At 43.5% G+C, this 16,828-nt stretch overlaps 1 pseudogene; it reads right to left on the bottom strand.

Moving 5' to 3' along the window:
• Window positions 1–1,305: 1,305 nt before the first annotated feature.
• LOC149867662 (U1 spliceosomal RNA) lies at window positions 1,306–1,442 on the bottom strand (annotated as a pseudogene).
• Window positions 1,443–16,828: the final 15,386 nt, after the last annotated feature.

Below are 16,828 nucleotides of genomic sequence, written 5' to 3' on the forward strand. Positions count from 1 at the left end.
GCGTCAGTTGTCAGTTGCCCCATCTGGTTTAGCAGGGGTCCAACATTGCCCTTGCTTTTCCTCCGGCTCCCCACATATCTGAAAAAGGACTTTTTGTTGTCCTTGATCCCTGAAGCTAGTTGGAGTTCAGTTGCAGCCTTGGCTTTCCTGGTTTGCTCCCTGCAGGACCGGACCAGCGTGGAGTAATCCTCCTTGGAGGTGAATCCCATCTTCCATCCTTTGTAGGCTTTCCTTTTTAGCCACAGTAGGTCCGCTAGGTCTCTGGAGAGCCAGGGGGGCTGCTATGCCTTCTTGCTGCCTTTCCTCCGTGTTGGAATAGATTTAGCTTGTGCATTGAGGATCACTTCATTGAGAAGCAACCACTCTTCTTGAACTCCCATCTCCCTGGGGTCATGGTCCCTGAGGGCCTGACCGACAAGCCTCTTGAGCTTGTCAAAGTCGACTTTTCTGAAGTCAAGGACTCCTGTGTTGCTGACTGACTTGCCAGCTTTACGGCGGATGGTGAAGGTGATCAGCTCGTGGTCGCTGTCACCCAACTTCCCATCAATCACTAGGTCGCCGATTAGGTAGTCCCCCGTAGCCAGTACCAGGTCAAGCAGCGCTTTGCCTCTCATTGGCCCATAGACTTCTTGAGTCAGGTAGAGGTCATCCACGCACGAGAGAAAGCTTTGCGACCGCTCAGATTTAGCCGAGTGATCTTCCCACGAGATGTCCAGGTAATTGAAGTCACCCATGACAACCAAGATCCTGGAGCAAGCGGCCTCAGTCAGTTCCCGGGAGAACTCCTGGTCAAGCTCGGGACTTTGAGTGGGAGATCTGTAGTAGACTCCCACCATTGTGTCCCCTGTGCCGAATTCCCCACGAATTTTTACCCAGAGTATCTCTAGCTGTCCATGCCGGTCACCAACATCAGCTTTCTCCCTGGTTTTTGCCAGCTAATCACCCAATCTTCTCCCAGGTGTGAAATCCCCTCCACCTGGCTTGCTGCATTCAGAGGTCACTCCTCCCTGAGCTTGCCCAAGTAACAGGGCTCCTGCCTGCATCCCTGCTACAATATATATAACTCCAACTCCGACACTGCCAAGTGGCCCTTGTGAATCAATTAGCAGCTCAGAGCACACTAAAAACCCATTACACAGTTCACACTGTGCACCTGTCCCTTTTTTTTGACGATGACGATCGACAAAGGCTCTACCTTGCCCTGTTTCATGTGACATGCAGAGAGCTGGAGTCTGCTAGGCCAGGCCCGGCCCGGCTCAGCCCCACCCTCTACTTCTGCTTTTGGCACCACGCAAGGAAGGCAGGCGGGGGAAAGCGCGCACGCAGTCCCACACTACCACAAATTATGCAGTCGAGTTTCCTGCATTTGGGGAAATCGCAGGGGCCAGCATGCCCAGAGTGCAAGGGGCAGGCCTCGCCCTGGGGAGCCCCCTTTTTTTTTTTGGTAACATTTTATTAGAAAACAGGCAATATCAAACAAATATAAAAAGGACCCCATCTGAGGTCTTACAAAGGGAATACAAATACAATTTCAAGAAATTACATAATACTCACATGATAAACAATGCCTCATTCACTCTGCTTAAAACTCCAGTGTTATTCAGTGAACATCTTACCCTTGCTTCTTATATAATTACAGGTTCACGCGTCGATACTTAACAGAAAGGTACTGACAAAGCCCTCACCCACTCTTTCTGACAACAAAAACTGTCCCTTAGTCTATCCTACACCTATACGGGGCTGAAACAACTCCCTGAAGTGCATCTGTCCCACCTTAGTGATCACGGTATTTTCCCTATAAGATACACGGCAGTACTCATTAAGCACAGCTCCTCCTCAGCCCCTACTCTTCTTAAGTCACAGTGAGCCACTACTCTGCATACATTTCAACTTCCTCTGCACTTCCATAGCTCAGCTGCAACTTTGTTTCCCATTTCCAATGAATCCTGTTTCTTCACCAGCCTTCAACGTCTGGCAAACATCACCAAACAGGGCCTCAAAAAATTCACCCAGAGTCTCTCTTCTAGTCGCTCTCTCAGCCTGCCACATATGATTAGTGTGGCTCCTCCACCTTCCATGAGGTGAAGCCAGACCAAGTTGCCCTGTGCCTCATCTGCATACCAAATTTTGGAGAATCCCATGACTCCTCACAAAAACAGCTGGTTCATGTTTGGGGGTTAATTAGCATGTGGATCCTTTGTGGGGAGTATTTGCAGTAAAGACACATACTGATCAGTGCTTATCTATGAGGTCACCATGGCCTGAAATGCTGTTGACTCTGCTGGGGCCCAGCCCAATGAACTATATAGTAAATATGAGTCTTTGCTTTTGGACTAATATCATGCATAGTTTGTGCTATATGCAGGACTGGACATAGACATGGACAAACTGGGTGGGAGCCCAGGGCCTGGATAGAAAGTGGTGCCTGAAAACAGTAATTTTTTGATAATTACTATCATTCTCTGGTGAAGGGAAGCCTGAGACTAAAAGTTTACCTGGAGCTAGCAGGAGTCTAGGTATGGTGCTGGCTATATATAAAATGCTAGTTAAAAGCTGGCTATATATAAAATGCTAGTTAAAAGTGTGCTTATAGAGTACCTGGGCTAAAGCTTGCAGCAGTTCCAAAAACAGTAAAATGCATCAATCTATGTGAACTAAACCTATGGGTACTAAATGCAAATTACTGTAGCTATGTTTATTTCAAGATCAGTTTTTTCAGATGTGTTCCTCATTTCCATGTGCTCAGGAAGAGCATGGTCTGACAGTAAGAAGGGGAATGGGATGCATGGGGGAAGAAGTTGGGGGAGCAAAGAGGCTACCAACCCCCCCCCCCCCGATTAATTTCCCTGCTGCAGCAGTGGAGGGGGACAAACTCAAGGCAAACCTCAAATAATTAGATTCTGTACCTGGAAAATTATATATTTTTCATATATGGACACTAATTATTGGTGGGGGGTAATTTTATAATCAGGGTAATCTTATATTCATGTACATCTAATACCAGTAATTTGCATCAGTGGGATTATTCACATAAATGTGTGTTTATAAAATAAAAATATAAGTAGCCCAGAAATGCAGAGCTTCCTCCCACTTAGTGAAACCTTCAGAGTTTGAGGCTGTCCGGGAACACCATGTAATTGCATTTGAAGGGGTACATCAAGTGTAAGTCAACTAGCTTCATTGCTTTTAATGAAGCTACAACGATTTATACCCTGTGAGGACATGGTTTTCATGCCAGCCCTGGACATGATTACTTTTTATAACCTTCATGTAGTTCTAAAATTAATAGGTTTAATAAGCAACCATGTCTTTTCAGAACATACTTTCTAAGAATCAAAAATGAATTATGGTACATAATATAAGAGTCAATTTATATTGGAAGAAAACAATTATGTATTTCATCGGGGAACAAAAGCATGTTACATATTTTAAGAATGTACTACTTAAATAAAAAAAGAAATCCCTTGAGTATTAAAATATATGTTTATTGCTACTTTTTCAGGAGTCAATGGTACGTGAGGATTAATAAAAAAAGAAGAAGATGTAAAGAATTTCACTGCCGACTGCCAAGCCTGAACAATTGCGTGAGTTTGTCTTTGGCAAGTGAAGCTGATGGCAGGAAACATATTTAAAAATAAAGGGTTCAGCCTCAAAAATTTGCTTCTCTCTATTAAATATTTAAGCCATGTTACAATTTAAATATTAAGAACACAAGGAGGAAGGGAGACAATTTAAAGAGCGGCACAAGAAGCAATGAAGGTTCAACACTTAAGACCAGCTCGGAAGGAGTCCTGCCTAATTTACTAGTATGGAGCTGTTTAACAAATAAATGAAAAAGCTCCCCGCTGACTGAGTTCCAACAGAAGTGGAAACTTATTTTCTATTCTCTCAGTCTCTTTCCTCTTCATCTTTCTTTTCTCTTATTTAATGAATATGAGTCAGAAACCATCACTGGCAGAACACACTTTTAGTAGGTTTTCAAATTAATAGGAATACAAATCTTGCATAACTCCAACAAAGGCAATTGCACTTCAGCATAAGTGAGATTAGGATCAGATCCAAAATCTTTCCTAAAAGAGTGGACATTGTTCTAAGAGGCAGACCAAAGATTGGAATTAGTCCACGCCATCAATGGGTGCATCTAGATGTGCACTTTAATGAACAATAGACTATTTTACTGCGCATTAAAGTGTTACGTTAAAAATATGCTATTAGGGTAATTGTCACGGGGTGGGGCGCAGGAGTGGCCGTGATCTCTCTAGCGCCCCCTGCCGTGCCAAGTAGACGGTCCAGCACCCTCTTACTCGCCCGCCATGTCTTGTTGGTATATGGTTCTAGAAGGGAGGCTGCCTTTGATCCCCTTGTACACGGTGTTATGCTGATACTATCCCCCGTTCCGTATGGAGTGACCCGGTGCACCCCAGTCTTATGGGCTATCCTGCCTCCTACCTCCTCTTTAGCACGCCCCAAGCCTCGCAGCTCTTCCGGACGTTATGAGGTCCTTTTCCTTTCTGCGCCCTGCCCGGCGCCCCTGGGCTTGTCACGCAACCGGCGCCCCTCTATCCATTAGCCCTCTCAGGCTTACTGACAGTACTCTTCCCAGTTGGGCTCAGGCTGCACCCCTACCGGGGTTTCTATCAATAATACGTGCCCGCTACTGGGGCTTCTCTCAGTACACATGCCCACTCCTGGGGCTTCTCTCCTATTGAATCCTATTGGGCCAGTCTCTTCATGCTTAAGCACTCCTAGCCCTCACCGGGCTTCTCAATAAGCTTATTCCCCTTTTGGGGCTTCTCAAGTCCTTCTCACGGTTGGGGCTCAGGTGGCCGTAGCCATGCCTGGCCCCCTAGACCACCGTCAGGGTCTTTCACCCTACTTGGGCTTCTCCGCTTATCGCCCCACAGGGCTGGGGTCAACACCCCTCAACACCACGCCACACCGGCGCAAACAGCTATGCCTACCCGGCACCGCTCACTGTACCCCACAGGGCACTAGGAACCCCCAGATTACTGGGGAGCTCCCTTGAGGCCTCCTCACACCCCTACAGCCTCACCCGGTCCTCCGGTATGTAGCAATAACAAACAAGAAACGTAAAGCCATGAGCCAACTGGCTATAACCGAAAATAAGCCTCCTGGCTAGAACTTAAGTGCTGTGCCCTTACGGCCACTATGTCCCACCTTCAAGCTTCCCAGTCAGGGTTCTCTCCCCCTTTCCATGATGCAACCGCCTGGGTGACCAGGCTGCACCGCTCGCCTCTGCTCTGCTTGGCTCTATTGCAGAGCTCTTGCATGTCCGGTTGTCAGCAGGGAACTGCTAGCTAGGCTTCGGCCTGGGCTGTTTATAAAGGCCTGGCCCTGCCCCCTTCTGGTCACCTGACCAGCACGGTTGCCCCAGCAACCATCACCTGAGCTGCCCTTGTGATTGGCAGCTGCCCTTATTCCTGCCTAGGAACAGGGCACCCCAGTGCCCCTCTGACAGAAATGCACAGTAAAATAGGGTATTGCACATTAAGTGTCACCTAAAAACCATGCATAATCATTACTGTGCATTAAAGCAGCATCATGAGCATTTGTTTAGTACCTCACATCGGAGGTACTAAATTTAATGTGCATTAGGAAAAGCTCTTTAATGCACTTGTAGACATACCCCTTGTGCATCTGAAGCATTAAGTCACATATAGCCTGTAGGTTAAAATAGAGAAATATAACTTAAAAACTAGCAACTAATGTGCTGTCATATGAAAATATCATGAAATGGACTTTGTTTCATATTTACTCTAAAATACAACAAAGGACACTTCATTATGGCTGTTTCTGAAGATCACCAGGAATCTTAAAACATGGTAACACTGGAGTAGCAGACTGTTTTCAGTAGAAAACAGATGCTCCCAAGAACAGAGCCACCATGTCCTAGATGTCCTTTTGCTGCCACTTTTAATACCTTGAGATCAGCCATTGGGAAAACCCCAGAGGAAATTCAGGGGTGTATTTCCAGGTTTCGAGTGGGAGTAGGAGTGCACAGACCTATCCTTAGAGATGATGTTCAGATTCTCAGCTGTGCTCAAAGTAAATTACGGCCATACCTGGTTAACAGTTTTTTCTGAGGAAGCCATTTTTTCACTTGAAAAATGCTGCATGATCTTATTTAAACTTTTTCAAGAAAATGTACTGGTTTGAACAAAACTTTTCTCTGGAGGGTTCTTGCCTCTGGGATAGGTCAGGGAAGACACATCATCATCTCAGGACAGCCTATTGTGCAGGAAAGGCATTCACGTACAATATCCTTCTGGTTCCTCCTTTGCCTCATTCAGGACAAGGTCTCCTATTCTTGGGTAGCACTGTTTCTCTCTCTGTATCATTTCCTTTCCCACTTTTTCCCATACATGTACATACACCCACTCACAAATCAAGAGTTTCATTTTCTTTCTGTAGTGAAAAAAGTTCATTGGTATTAGTTCTTCTCATTATTGCATCCTTGTGTTTACTGAACCCAGCTATCACTACACTTTCTTCCCAAAAGGCAACAACAGTTTTAGATCTTAAATTTTCCATACAATGAAAGTATTTTTTTCTAGTCAGTCCTAATTACATCTCCTCCAATTCTTAAACTGAGGTATTACAGGACTTGGCACAGTTTGTAGCAACATAGGAGCTGTTCTAAATGGTGTCAGATGATAAAGTTCCTCTCTGGGCTCTCTACCTGCGAGCAAGTCCCCGTGTCCAATACAGCTCCACTTCTCCATCCTATTTCTAGAATGCCCCATATACTGATCCAGGAGGCAAGTGGCTTAGGAACTCACTGTAGTGTCTATCTAAGTTTAAGAAATGTACATATCAGGTGTGTCTATACAAGACAGTTACTGCACATCAGCCAAATAACATTGCACAGTAGCACAGCAGTTAAAAACTGTACTAATAGCCTACTGCACAGTGTTATTTGGCTAATGTGCAACAAGTATCACAAAAAAACTGTGCACCGGCACTACTCTTCAGTAACTCTAGTTACCGTGCATTTAGTTATTACTTCATTAAACAAGTAATAACTAAATGCACAGTAATTAGGGAGCATTAATGATCCTGTAGACATGCCCACCATGTAAAAAAAGCCAAGATTCAATCCCTTGTAAGAGAGTAGAGACCCTAATAAAAAAAAAACCCTCAGCCCCAGGGTTGTAGCCAAAGCACGTTCCTACATGGATAGATATCTTTACCTTCAATAGAGCTAGAAAGAGTTCATAATGCACTATTTTCTTCTCTTTGTTGTACCTGTGTAATAGAAAGGAATCCGTGCTACATTTTTGAGTAAAAAGTAATTAGATTGCTTGTAATTACTTGCTTGTTTGCAAGTAATTAGATATGAAATGATATTTTTCAAATTATCCTATACAGTAACCCTTTCCTCTAAAAAAAAAAAGAAATCTGATTTCATGTAACTTACTATAATAATCCATTACTCTAAAAGCCCTGATCTGTTAACTGTACATACATGACATAGAACTTCAAAAATAGAACTAGAGGACCATGGAAAACTAAAACAAAAATAGTCAGCCCATAACTTCCCACTGCTCAATTCCACCAGGATGTTGCTCTTAATTCTCTTTTCCTTAGAATGGATTTAGAAGCCACATAGCTACTGCTGCAGCAACAAATTAAAATTTCAAGATTTAAAAAAAAAAGCATAGAAAGCTTAGACACTTCTGACATCTAAAGACAAAATATGTAAAGGATATAAAAGAACTGATTCATTTTGGGGGAAATAAAAAGAAGTCTGTCTATAGATCAAGGCAACAGCTACAGAACTTTGATGTAAATTATAACTCTTGTATCTGGTCTCTGAAAGACTTGAACAGGAATGGAAATCAAAGTTAAAAATGTTAACCAGGCACTTTCGTTTTCAGCTGGACAAATCCTTTGCATAAAAGAAAATACCACATTCGCACAGAGACAATTACTAATATAAAAATGGGAACTAGAACTTTGCAATAATAATTTCATAGCTGCTAAGGTCGGAAGGGACCTGAGCAGATCATCAAGTCTGACCCCCTGCCATGGCAGAAAAAAGTACTGGGGTCAAATGATCCCAGCAAGGTATTCGTCTAGCCTCCTTTTAAAGACCCCCAGGGTAGGAGCCAGCACCACTTCTCTTGGTTCCAGATCCTAGCTGCCCTGACAGTGAAGTAGCACCTCCTGATGTCGAGTGTGAATCTACCCTCTGCCAGCCTGTGACCATCATTTCTAGTCACTCCTGGTAGTGCTCGGGGGAACAAGGACTCCCCCAGTGCCTGCTGGCCCCTCTGACTAATTTGTACAGGCCATGAGGTCCCCCCTCAGCCTTCTCTTGTGGAGGCTGAACAGGTTCAGGTCCCATAGCCTCTCCTCATAGGGCCTGCCCTGCTGCCCCCTGATCATGCGAGTGGCCTCCTCTGGACCCTCTCCATGTTGTCCACATCCCTCTTGAAGTGTGGTGCCCAGAACTGGACGCAGTACTCCAGCTGTGGCCAGACCAGTGCCGCATAGAGGGGGAGGATCACCTCCTTGTACCTACTCGAGATGCATTTGTGGAGGCATGACAAGGTGCGGTTGACCTTCCTGACTGCATCCCAACACTGCCAGCCCATGTTCATCTTGGCATTACTGACAACTCCAAGATCCTTTTCCATCTCTGCACTGACAAGAAGGAAGTTCCCCAGCCTGTAGGTGTGCTGCTGGTTCTTCCTCCCCGGGTGCAGCACCTTGCACTTGTCAGTGTTGAATCCCATTCTCTTCTCATCCGCCCACTCCTGTAACCTTTCTAGGTCCGATTGTAGCCTATTCCTTCCTTCTAGCGTGCCCAAATCCCCCCACATCTTAGTGTCATCAGCAAATTTGAACAGGGTGCTTTTTACCCCCTCGTCCAAGTCACTGATGAAAATGTTGAACAGTGCAGGCCCCAGGACTGAGCCCTGAGGAACCCACTGCCCACATCCCTCCAGGTTGAAAATGACTCATCAACCACCACTCTCTGGGTGTGGCCCAGCAGCCAGTTGGTGACCCATTTGATTGTGTAGGTGTCGACACCACAGTCCCCCAGTTTTTTAATAAGAACAGGGTGAGACACAGTGTCGAAGGCCTTCTGAAAGTCCAGAAAGACGATGTCCACTGCTCCCCCTGCATCTAAGGATTTGGTGACCTGGTCGTAGAAGGCCACCAGGTTGGTCTGACAGGACCTGCCTCTAATGAACCCATGTAGGTTGCCCCTAAGCATAATCTCCCCTGCTGGCCCCTCATGGTCATGGCTAGAATAATTATCTCAAAAAGCTTACCCAGGGTCAAGGTAAGACTAACTGGCCTATAATTCCCCGGGTCCTTTTTCCTCCCTTTTTTGAAGACGTGAGCCAGATTGGCCCTCTTCCAGTCCTATGACACCACACCAGGAGCACCACGAGTGCTCGTAAAGTGGTGTCAGGGGTCCCGCAATGACCCCAGCTAATTCCCTCAGCACTCTGGGGTGAAGATCATCTGGACCAGCTGATTTAATTACATCCAGTCCCTCCAGAAGTTCTCTGACTAGAACCTCACTGACCCTTGGCCTAGGTGCGCCTCCCCTGGGGCCTGAAGAGGACCAAGTTGGGGGGCGAGGACCAAGTGGGGGGGCTGGGCTGCTCCCTGCTCAGGAAAATGGATGCAAAGAAGTCATTAAATAGGTTAGCTTTGTCATCTGGTGTGACAACCAGATTTTGTAGTGTGTCTTGCAGGGGCCCCACGTTACCTGGTACCTTCTTTTTGCTCGCCATGTATTTCAAAAAGGACTTCCTGTTGTCCTTGATCTGGGAAGCTAGCGCCAGTTCCATCTTCACCTTGGCCTTCCTGACTTCTCCCCAGCATCCCTGAGCAACCGCAGTATAGTCCCCTCCCGGTGATGGCCCCTCCCTTCCATTGGGTGTGTGCCTCCCTTTTAGCTAGAAGACATTCCTGGATGCTTTTGGTGAGCCATGGGGGCTTTTGCGGCCTCCTGCTCCCTTTGATCCGTGATGGGATTACTTCCCTTTGGGCTTAGAGGATCGTCTCCTTAAGGATCAACCACTCTTCTTGGACACCTGGCTCCCCTCCCCTTGGGACCTCAGTGCTTCCCCGAGTATTCTCCTTAGCTCATTGAAGTCTGCCCTCCTGAATCTAGGACTGCTGCCTTGCTGTAGGCCTTTGCCACCTTGTGCTGTATAGTGAATTCCAGCAGGCGATGATCACTGTCGCCCAAGTGGTCGAGCACCCACAGCCCCCTCACCAGGTTGTCACCCGTGGCCAGCGCTGGGTCCAACAACGCATCTCCCCTGCTGGTGCTGTGCACTTCCTGGGTTAGATGGAGGTCTTGCAATTCGGCTAGGAACCTGTGTGAGCGGTCAGACCTGGCTGACTGCTCTTCCCAGCAGATGTCTGGAAAGTTCAAGTCACCCATGATAACCATGCCCTTTGACCTAACTACCTCTGTGAGCTGACTTAAAAATTCCTAGTCTAGCTCTTCCCCTTGCTTGGGTGGTCTGTAGTAGACGCCCACCGTTAAGTCTCTTTCCTCTTGACTGCCTTGTATTCTAACCCAGAGCACTTCAGTGTACCCCTCCTCTGAAAACTGAGTATTGTGTAATAGTTTCATGCAATTTGCTCATGGAAGCATGAGTGACTATGGGGGAGTCATCTGAAATAGCACTTGGATACACAAGGCATAGTAGGGACCAAAAAGATTGTACATTATTCCTTTAGCGCATTTCAGCTATGAGCTGAGCTTCCCTTGAACACCAGCTTGTTGCAATGTCAAAAAGTTTGTGAGCTAATATACAGGTAGTGTGAAATCACCAAATATATTTTCACTAGTGATATATATTGGGAATTTATATCAGGTCCCCACATAGTGGATGGCAGACAATATAATAACTAAGTGGCACCAAAACATTATGAAAATTTTAAGTAAAGCTTTCAATTCAAATATGTTAGTTTTTTCACATCATTGGTTTTCTTTTCTTTTTAAGTGGAGTGAATGCACTGAGTAAATGTTTGGGAAACAATTTACATGTCTAAATATATGTACAGAGGTAATGACTTCCCATATTTAAACATGAAGAAAATAAAATATTTTTGTGCTTCACTCTCTCTTTCAGCCAAGTAAAATGAAGTGCTCATTAGGATTAAATTAAGTATTTATCACCTTTCATACTGAGTGGATTGTTAAAGCTCAAGTCTTCTGCTCTGGTTGAAAATATCTGTAAAGTATATGAGCCTATTTTTAATTTACCAGGCATCTGACTGTTCTCAACAGAGTGTAGGAACGTTATTCGCTTGCAGGAAAAATAAGGTAAAAAGGCAGAAGGAAAAAAAAATTGTGACTAATTGGTAGGAATTATAATCCTGGGTAGTAAGTGCACATTAAACTGAAAATATGAAAATTGAGCTAGTTTTTTCAATGATAAGAAAAATTGCAGTGCCTGTGGAAAATGTGTAGGAAATAAAGCAGTTAAGGAATGCTAAGGCAATAATACCATAATGATTCATTTGTTGCATATGTTGTTTTGAGTGCATAAGTAATGAGTTCTTATGTGTTTTTCTTAACACATTCCCTTAAATATGGTAAATGATGGAAATTGAATTCTATCACCAAAACAATTTTTGTTTTCCAGGAATTTATTTACTGACATATTGATTAATTAGATCCCTTAGATTTTGGCCATGGAGGTATGGCCAGGGGATGTTAATAGAGGTCAGTAGATGCTGTATGTGGACTAGGGGACAGAAATTGAGCATTTTGCATCAAATTTGATACCATTTAAAGTGATTATGAACATGAGAAATTATTTTAGTACAATTGTTTTGAAAAGTGAGGTGGGAAACCTTAGAAGAAAGAAGGATCTCATAGCAGCACAGTTAGGTTTTCAGCATTTTTAACACAGTTTCCTCAGCTGTTTAGCAGAAGGAAAATCAACAGTTCGCACAAAGCAAGTATGCAGTTTAGCACTTATATATGGCAGTCTTGAAAAAGACTCTTAATAGATGAAATTGCAAAGAAGAGACTTGCATCCAAAGGTGGATAGAGGCTCTGGACATTTATAACTCAGGGGGGACCTGGTGGCAGCCTATAAGTACATCAGGGGTGTGCATCAGGATCTGGGGGAATGCCTGGTCACCAGAGAGCCCAAGGGATAACAAGGTCCAGTGGTCACAAACTCCTCCAAGACTGTTTTAGGCTGCCCATAAGAAAAAACCTCTTTACTGGCTGAGCCTCCAAGGCCTGGACCAAACTCCCCCCAGAGGTGGTGAAAGCACCTACTCTGGACTCCTTTAAGAAGCGTTTGGATGCTTATCTTGGTGGGATCCTTTGACCCCAGCTGACTTCCTGCCCTTGGGGCAGGGGGCTGGACTTGATGATCTCCCGAGGTCCCTTCCAGCCCTGATGTCTATGAAATCTATGAAACCATAGACAAACTGTATGGAAATACAGATCTGACAGAGCCTGACTTGCAAAATAGGAAGAGCCCAGAGATTCGACCAAGTCCCTTTGTCCATGTACATAGCCACATCCTACCACCTCACGCTCATCACCAATGACACAAAAATGTATTGCAGTGTGAGCATTATATCATGCAATTTACTACTGTCCTGTGTGTGGATAACTTCTTCCTATGGCTCAAAATTACCAAAATTTTACTCCCTTTCTGCTATGCAGGAGTTTAGGTTTATAATGATCAATATCAAACCAAATTCTTTGGGAGTTTATGTGAACACATTCTTTCCCAGAAACCTCAATTCAGCAAAATAATTTACCACATGTTTAAAATTATGCAAACAGTTAAGTGCTTTATTGACTCAGGGCCAAAGAAAACATAATTTTATCTATGGCAACGTAAGTGAAATAAAATGCTCTAAATTGTTCTATAACTTTTTTCATTACCATTCGTTGTCACTGACTAACCTGCTGATTAGTCTTAGGCTTTGCAGAAGAAGAGTTCTCTAGTGAAGTGCATGGTAATTGTTGAAAATATTAGACTTTTTAACTATGTTATTTCAGGTTATGTTATCATCATTTAATTTTGGTCCACTATAAAAGAAGAAATATCATTGATGAAAGAACCTGGAAACTATGAGATAAAACACAGTCTGAATATTAATTTAATGAAATAGATTTGCTGTTTTAACATTATAGTATCTCTCAGAAGCTGGAATAAAAAAAAAAACATAGCTGAATTTTCAACTGGGAGAATCAAGCATTTTCCAGTAAGACTTTTTTTTATGCTACTTTCACCTTTTTCCCCTGTCCTCCAGGAGCTAAAGCCACACCTATGGGAGAAACCATTACCAATGAGGGAACTCTTACGAAATCAAATTGAACCCTGATTTAAATGGTACAACTACATACATTCCAAGATGAATAATAGGAGGATCCTTAGTGCATGTAATTCAACAGCATTTCATTGAAGTCCATGCGGTTCTGCTGATTTGAACCAACTTAGGGTCTAACCCTATTGTATAAGGGTGGCACGTATATTTGACCTTGAGTCACATGTGCTTAAATATATGTCCTGTGAACATCATGGCCTGTCTTACATACTCCTTCATGAAACAACTGGCACCCTCCAAGAGTGTACATGCATTACTTATATTATTATGACTGTTCTCCTATGAACTGTTCTCCTCTGCCTGTCTTTTTCTGCCTTATCCTTTTCCTCACTTTAATTCTTTAGCAACAGCTAAAGCATTTTTTTTTTTTAATGTGCCCTGAAGACTACTGAAAGGACAATTAAGATTTCAGCTGAGAGTTTCACTGCAACTGAGGGACACTACTATTATTGGAAGATGAGTGGCTGAAACCACAGCAGCGCCTGGAACATGTCAACTGTATCGTAAAATAATCTTCATTCCATTCGACTTCTAAAATGCTCATAGTAACAAAATATGCCCAGTACTGACATCCCCAGACATACACCGCTCTCCAACCCTACAAGCAAACTGATAAAAGGGTAGCTGTTCCCTTATATAATACCGCTAAATATATTCGTTGGGGCACATCCTCAGCTGGTATAACTTGACGTGACTCCACTGAATTCATTTCTGCATGTTCATCTCATACCACAGACTCCTCAGAATTAACAGCCTGACAGTTTGTACTTGTTAAAGCTCTCTGAACGTTTCTAACTTCAAAGTGTTCGCGACCTTTGATATTGCTACCAGTCCTTTGTATGTTCAACATGAAAAAGGACCCTATGGCAGAGAGAGGGTTAATATAACTAGCCTTTCAGCTTTGGAAATCTAGGTCTGAAATATGCCTCAGACAAAATTGCTGGGAGTACTCTCAGCTTGGTTCTTACACACTGCTTGTCTGAGTCACCACGCTCCTTGCCGTGATTTGGAGCCAAATCCTGTTAGGCTGTTACTTACAATTGTTTCGTTCTATTTGTCTGTGAGAGTTATTGATATTCTGTATAATTTGTCAGGCATTGACAATCTGCTAAGTGCTGTAGAAAACATAAATGCTGTACAAACAATGCCTTCCCCCAAAAGGGCATATAGATAGAATCCACTGAGATTAGAGAAGTGAATGCTTTTAAAAATGTATTACACACATTATTGTTGACTTACTTCTTAGAATATACTGCAAGAAAAGGCAAGTCTTTGTGAAGAATTTTTATGCTGGCTTCAATGGGCCTCCCGTAAGAACAGAGACAAACTAGATTTGGCCCATGAACGCTCTGCTCAAGACGAGAAAGCCTGTGTCTGCTCAAAGTCGGTGGCATGGACTATTAAAAAGGGAATTAAGAAGGGATTTGGAAACAAAACAGAGTACTTCTCCATGCTATTATACAAATCCATGATGCACCCACATGCTGATGAACACTGTATGCACTTCTGATCTCCCCCTCTCAAAAAGGATGCAGTAGAACTGGAAACGGGACAGAGCACAGCAACCAGAATGATCAGGGTTGGGAGCAGTTGTCATATTAGGAGCCTAAAAAGGCTCTGGCTCTTCAATTTGGAAAATGAAAAGGCGATCTAGGAGAGCAGAGCAGTTCCCCAGAGCTAGCAAAGCCCACGCCAACCCTTGCCTCCACCTCGCCTAGGGGAGGAGCTTACTTTTACTATGTGTCCCATGCCACAGCCCAGCTCCATTCCTGGTGAGTGTGCGACCTGAAAAAGTTTGTGTGTGGCCAAACTTTTACTTGCGCGCTTGCGCTTAGAGAGAACCATATTAAGGGGGTGGGATATGATAGAGGTCTATAAAATTATGAAGGGTGTGGACAAAATGAACAGAAAGCTGTTGTTCACCAAGTCCCAGAACACTAGAACTAGGGGGATACCCACTGAAATTAGTAGGTGACAGGTTTAAAACTAATAAGAGAAAGTACATTTTATGCAACATGTAGTTAACTTGTGGAACTCATTGCCACAGCAGGTGGGTAGAGGCAGATGGCATGGCCAGGTTCAAAATGGGACGAGACAGTTTCATGGGTGACAGGTCTATCAATAGCTGCTGAACAGAACAGTTGGAGATGTTTCCCCATCTCTAAACTAATAGTGGTGGATGGCAGGGAGGGTAATGAATAGGTGACAGATCACTCTAGATGCATTCAGATTCATGGTCTTCCTCTAAAGTATCCATGTCTGTCAATGTTGGAGACAGGATACCAGGCTAGATGGACCATTGGTCTAGCCTAGTATGTCACACATTGTCTTATGACTACAAAGGGCTTAAAACATGGCAAACTTTCATCCCAGGTTTGAAGTGACACCAGTCAAGAAGAGGCGTGACTAAAACTTGTACCACAGTCCCTAGAAAACCTGACATTACCCAATATGAGTTACTTGTGTTCAGAGAGCCTAGGATTCATCATTTACAACAAAATTATCCTGTTCTGCTATCTTCATTGCAATTTTTTCACAGTTTGAATGCCATTCAAATCATCACATACAAGTGAAAATGAACACCTACCTACCCCCTAAATGATACATTCTCCTCCTCCACAGTCTGCACTGCCTTGTGCATTTCTAAAATTTAACTAATTATAGTAAATAGCCTCCATCTGCTTCATCTGCTCATGTGGCTAGAGAGAGGCATGGACTGAATTTAAGTGAATTCAATTAACCATCCTCATACAGTCAGTGATTCAGTGATTCAAGTGGTAGTGGGTGGTCCGGCTAATACTCTTTGCAGGTCCCTACTGAGAGTGGGTAAGTCTCCCGGTAAATCTGCATCCTTTACTTAACCAGCACTCACAATGCTGTTCACTAAATAAGGAAAGGGAAAGCAACTGGTCATCTAAATGTACTTTCATTTTAAACAAATATTTTTCAAACTGTTACTGCTTAACAAATAACCTAAGCTTTCTTCTTCTGAGTATCCCCTCTCTTCACGGAAATTCTCACAATTTTTCCTTGAGGATTTCAGCATCCTTTAAACTTAAATGGAATAAAAATCACTATTTATGTAAAAAGAGGAGAATGAAAATACAACAAGTTTGGCTTAATTTAGCAGAAGAACTCACTTCCAAAATAGTGCTTGGTGCTAATTATACACTTAATCTAAGATCACTAATGCTAGGTATGGTAGATACTGTAAAGAGCACTGCTAAAATCAAAAAGAAAAAAAAATCCAACACTAAGACATTGACCTCCTAAAAATCTTTTAACTTGGAAGCACTTGAAAACACTAAAACACGGGACATTACTAGAATGCATTGCATATTATATCTGATCACAGACGGGCAGCATCCAGTGAGCAGACCTTCAGAGGCATCAAGGAGAATATTCTTCAGGAAATTTTTCTCATAGGGGGGAGGGACAAAACAGCTATCTTGGGAGAGATATTTCAAAA

This window comes from Crocodylus siamensis, chromosome 4 (genome assembly GCF_052110815.1).
Source record: "Crocodylus siamensis isolate JL-2025a chromosome 4, ASM5211081v1, whole genome shotgun sequence".
Lineage (NCBI taxonomy): Eukaryota > Metazoa > Chordata > Crocodylia > Crocodylidae > Crocodylus > Crocodylus siamensis.